Here is a 6,364-nt window from a genome sequence, read left to right as displayed (position 1 = left end):
GGAATAACTTAGGAAATATTTTTATATATTTTTCTTTGATCTTGGTTTATTTTTAGTTATTTGATTCTTTGATATCTATATGTTATATTATAAGGCATAGAGGTATAGAATGTTCCTCCGTGAGGTTGCCTATTTATATTTATTATAATTATTATTTTAATTTATTTAAGTCAGCTTTTTTCCAATGTTCAGGGATTGAATCTTTTTCTAGCTTATCCTAATAGAATCAATCTTATATCCAGTCAATTCTTGGGTTACTAATTTTAAGCCATATTTTTCCCAAAACTAATTTGTAGTTTATGTCAATAAGATCGAAAGATATCAATTCTTAATGTCCTTAGATCAAGATAAAAAGAACTATAGTTTCTCTTTTGACTTTTCTTCCATTGTAGGTAATAAGGCTTCTATTGATGTTACTGATTTAGTAAGGCATTTTCTTTTTTTGATATAATATTCCATATATATTAACCAATCTTGGATGGATCAAATTAATTATATATCTTGAATCAATCAGGGCATTAAATTCATATCCTTTCCATATCATCTTTATAATTAAATAGGATTCTTTAATTATTTTTATTAAATATGTTGACTTAACTTTATTTAATGTTATCTATAAGATTTTCAATAGTTTTTCCATCATATCCTATTGTTTATTAATTATATTAATCATTCCTTATGACAGGTTTATTAATTATTTAATTCTTCCCTGGAGTGTTGTAGTCTTATTCTTTAAATATTATATTTCTCTTTAAAATTGGTTAATTATTTCCTTATATTATAGTAATATTTATTTATAATATCCATTTAGGATAATATTTAGATATTAAACCATTTGTTTTAAATATCTATGAATAGGCTTAATTAAGATAATTTTGCCTTGTTTTTCTTTATAGAATATTATATAGGAGATCTTATATATATTCCTATAATATTATCATATAAATTCCTAATCCTATCTGTTTCTGATTATCCTCCTATAATCCAAATCTTTAAATATATTTAGGGTAAATAATTCTAATATTCTTTATCTTTTAAATATTCTTTTAATAATATTTCTATAGACTTTTTTATAATTCCATTTCCTATATTTTTAGATCTGTATTTTATTATTCTTAGATATATATTTTGGGTCCATTAAATTACCAAAATTATAATAATAATAATCCATTTATTTAATTAACTATATATGATATATTAATTCTAATTCAAGGATTTGATTCCATTTTCTTTCATTATTAGAATCTCATTAATCCCATATTACCTACTAATATAATTATGTTCTATCAAAGTATATCAGAATAATATTTTTATCTAATAATAATATAACAAAGATGTTTTGGTTGTCAACTTATATTAAAAACATTACTTTTCTTTCCACTTCTCCTTCCATGTTCTAGTTTATGTCCCATAATAGCCTCTGTTCATCCGAAGAAGGACTAGATTCTTCCGAAGAGACATTCATTTCTTCCTCCTTGGAGTCTCTTATGCCTATCATACCAAGATTCCATAATTAATTTATTTAATCTATAAAATTCTTTATTTTTATTTGTTGAATGGCTTTATTATAATCTAATAATGGATTTTCCTGTTTTTCTTCTTTTTTAATAATATTAAATATTCCCAAGATTAAAGATCCTAATGTTGTTATTGTTGTATTGGCTAATCTTCCTTCTGAGATTTGTGGCTGTTTCTTGGGTTTCTTGTATTAATTTTTGTAATATCCTATTTCCTGGTAATTATAGTACTTGACCTTGTTCAAATCTTTTTTGAATTTCTTATCATTATTGATTATGTTAAGGTTCTAAGTTTTGATTAGTTCCTTTTTTCTTTAATTCTTTGTTATTTTAAAACCTTTTTTTTTTTTATTATATCTTTTATATGACCTATTATTGTGAAGAATTGCCCTGGTTATATATTTATTAATGATAGTAGGTTATTCTTCCTTGGAGAGTTCATCCTTTACCTAGGTAGCCATTTTTTTATAGAGGTAATCAAATTATACATCTTTAGGTAATTACCCTATAGTTGTAAGTTACTTAAATTCTACCATGTAGAATATAGCTTGTCCTTTCTGTCTGAGGTGACAGATGGCCTTCCATGTTTCCTCCTTTTTGAGTGATTTGTCAAATATTATCTGCATTTTGTTTTCAAAATGTTTATATAACTCAAAGACATATTAAGACTTTTCTGATTCTTCTTCGGTGATATTAAAATAATTTTCCAAAATAGGTTAAAACCATATAAAGATAATTCTATTTAAGAACTAAGCAACAATAAACATCTTGTTACAAACCACCCATAAGGGACCCTTGTCGGATCATGAGGGATGGAGCATAGGCAATCTATCATGGTTAAACTCTGGATTGATGTGTTAAGATGTAACATATCGCAATACATTGCAGCACATCGCAACACATCGCAACACATCGCAACACATCGCAACACATTGCAACACATTGCAGCATATTGTAATAAACCTCAGGGTGGGAGGGAAGGAAGGAGCAACTATATAATCATGGATATTTCCTATGTATCTAGTCACTTTTTCTATAGTTTTTTAGTTATTAATCTAAGATTATTCTTTTGAGTATAGTGAGAGGATTTTAAGTCTTTTTGATGAATAGAATATATTTAATTATTTAATCTATTATTGATACTGTTATCTTTAAATCAAGAAAACCTTGGATTAGCTAATTTAGTAATGATTATACCTCTCTGAGGCATAGGTTTGTCATATTTTGATAATTCTTTGATTAGTACTAATATTAGGTTAAGAAGTGGCATAAGCCATCTATAGGATATCCCTTTACCATCATTAGTTAAACCTTTTTTTGTTTCATTAATCTTTGAAGATAGAATAGAAAACCTCTATGTCTTCTAAGAATTACCTTTTGAGGGATACTACAATTAGATGTGGAATGAATTGGTAGACCCTGACCTAGAAAGTGAAGAAGAGTTAGATGAAGAGGAATTCTAGAGTAAGGACTTAGGTGATTTATAACAGCCTAGTCCATCACTGCCCAGAATATCTACACCTGTTCATATCATTTAGGACCTGCCACTAATGGAGGAGGTACTCCAACTTATTAACAAAATGGTGCCTCTTAAGATATACTTGTAAGTCCCGGAGTTGGAAATGTAGGAGGAAATCAATGTCAGAACAGGAGGAGATAACCAGGAAGAAGAAGAGGCCCCTGACTGGCAAGCCAAAGCAGTGGTTGCCCTTAAGGAGATTAAAAGGCTTAAAAAGGAGTTGACCTTAAAAAAGGCCAGATTAGGAAAGGCCCCTAAGGGATCCCTATTGGGAACCTCTCAGCAACCGGCACCTCCTGGACCTCCAGACGATAACAACAATAATGATGGAAAGGATAGGAAAAAAGAGGGAGGTAGAGATCCCCAATCAAGAAGGGAAAGAATAGTAACCCCTTTCCCACTCATTAAAGGATATAAATTAGTGGACCTACTAACCTACAATAGAACTTTGGATGTTGAGGATTGGCTCACACACGCAAAATTTTATCTATCTTTTTATAGGGAAAACCTATCATAGGAGGAATAACAGATACTTGTTGTTGTTTAGTTCTTAAGTAGAACTACCTTCATATGGTTTTAACCTATTTTGGAAAATCGTTTCAACATCACCAAGGAAGAATCAAAAGAGTCTCAATATATCTTTGAGCTATACAAACATTTTAAAAGTAAAATACAGATGATGTTTAACAAATCATTCAAGAAGGAGGAAGTACAGAAGGCCATCTATTACCTCAGACAGAAGGGGTAAGCTACACTCTACATGACAGAATTTAAGTGACTTACAGCTATAGGGTAATTACCTGAAGATACATAATTTGATTACTTCTATAAGGGAGTAGCTATCTAGGTAAAAGATGAACTCTCCAAAAAAGAACGATCTGCCATTATTGACAAATATATGACCAGGGTAATTCTTCACAATAATAGGTCATATAAAAGATATAATGAGAAAAAGAGAGACTCCAAAATAACAAAAAATTAGGGAAAAAGGGAATCTACCAAGATTCAGAGCCTAAACGCAGTTAATAATGATAAGAAACCTAAGAAGGACTTAAACAAGGTCAAGTACTATAATTGCCAGGAAATGGGATATTACAAGAGTCAATGTAAGAAACCCAAGAAATAGCCACGAGTCCCAAAAGGAAGATCAGTTAATATAATAATGACAATATTAGGATCCTTAACCTTAGGAATACTTGATATTCTCGAAGAAGAAGAAGAATAGGAAAACCTACCACTGGATTATAACAAAGCCATCTAATAAACAGAAATGGAGAGTTTTGTGGACTAAATGAATCAGTTATGGAATCTTGGTGTAATAGGTATAAGGGACTCCAAGGAGGAAGAAATGAATATCTTTTCGGAAGAATCCAGTTCTTCTTCGAATGAATAAAGGCCATTGTGGGACATGGACTGGAACATGGAAGGAGAAGTAGAAGGAGAAGTGATATTTTCAGTACAGATTAACAATCAAAACATCTCTACCATACTACTACCAAATGAAAATGTTATTCTGACACACTTCGATGGAACGCAACTACACCAACAGGTGATATGGAACCAATAGGATTCTAATAATAAGGGAGGATGGAATCAAACCCCCAAACCAGAATTGATATACCACACATGGCTAATTAAGCAAATAGACTATTATTATTATAATCTTGGTGACCCAATAGACCCAAGATATACATCTAAAAGCAACGAAATACAGACCCAAAAATGCAAGAAACAGAATCGCAGGAGAACCCGCAGAAATATTACTAGAAGAATGTTTAAAGGATAAGGAATACCGGAATTATTTACCTTGAAAACATTTAAAAATTTAGATTACAAAAGGATAATCAGAAATAGATGGGACCAGGAATTTGCGCAACGATATTACAAGAATATACATAAAATCTCCCATGCAATATTTTACAAAGAAAAACAAAGCAAAATCACCCTAACTAAACCTATTCGCGGATATCTGAAACAAGTGGCCTAATATCTAAATGCTATCCTGGATGGACATTACGAACAGATATTATTACAATACAGAAAGATGATCGACCAATCTCAAAGAGAAATACAACACTTAAAAAACAAGACTACAACTCTCCAAAAAAGAATCAAACAATTAGTAAACCTGTCACAAAGAATAATCGATACAATTAACAAACAACAGGATATAGTGGAAAAATTGTTGAAAATCCTACAGATAACATCAAACAAGGTTAAGCCAGCATGTTCAATAAGAACAGCCAAGGGACCCTACTTAATTGTAAAGATGATATAGAAAGAATACAAATTTAATGCCCTGATTGATTCAGGATGTACAGTCAATTTAATCCATCCAAGATTGGTCAACATATATAGAATACCATATCAAAAAAAGAAAACGCCTTACCAAGTCAGCAACATCGACGGAAGCCTTATTGCCTACAATGGAAGAAAAGTTAAGAGAAAAACTGCAGCTTTTTCTATCTTAATCCAAGGATACCAAGAATTAATATCTTTCAATCTTATTGACACAAACTACAAATTAGTTTTGGGGAAGATGTGGCTCAGAACTAGCAACCCAAGAATCGACTGGATACAGGATTGATTCTATTGGGACAAGCCAAAAAAAGATTCAGCCCCTGAGCATTGGAAAGAGGCTGATTTAAGTGAATTGAAATAGCAATTATAGCAAGTGTAAATAGGTAACCTCATGAAGGAACATTCTGTACCTCTATGCTTTATGATACGACACATAGATATCAAAGAATTAAATGATTAAAAATAAATCAAAATCAAAGAAAAATATGTAAAAATGTTTCCAAAATTATTCCAGGATAATCTAGATACAGATACAGACATACCGGAATACAGTTGATATGACCACAAAATAATATTAAAAAAAGGGGAACATCCAAAATTATACCAAGTTTACAGATTAAGCCAGAACAAATCCAAAGCCCTACACATTATACTCCAAGACAAGGAGGCAAGAGGGTTTATATGAAAATCAAAATCATCAACAGGATACCTAATCTTCTTAATACCTAAAAAGAACAAGGATGGGACACCTAAGCTAAACAAGGAAGGAGAAGTAGTATGGAGGGATGTCTATGATTACCGATAATTAAATAAGATCACGGTTAAAGACAGGTACCCTTTACCACATATTAAAAGCCTAAAAGAAGAAATAGGTAATGATGAATAATTCATATCATTAGATCTAAAATTTACTTTCAACCTTATATAAATTGCTGAAGGAAACGAGTGGAAAACAACTATCAGAATACTGTACGATCATTTTAAATGCCTGGTAATGCCATTTAGACTTACAAATACACCAGCCATC

The sequence above is a fragment of the Hypoxylon trugodes genome (genome assembly GCF_022578975.1).
Source record: "Hypoxylon trugodes strain CBS 135444 unplaced genomic scaffold F4822scaffold_10, whole genome shotgun sequence".
In the NCBI taxonomy this organism is placed as follows: domain Eukaryota; kingdom Fungi; phylum Ascomycota; class Sordariomycetes; order Xylariales; family Hypoxylaceae; genus Hypoxylon; species Hypoxylon trugodes.
The sequence above is the reverse complement of the archived record's forward strand: the minus strand, read 5'-3'. Positions refer to the sequence as shown.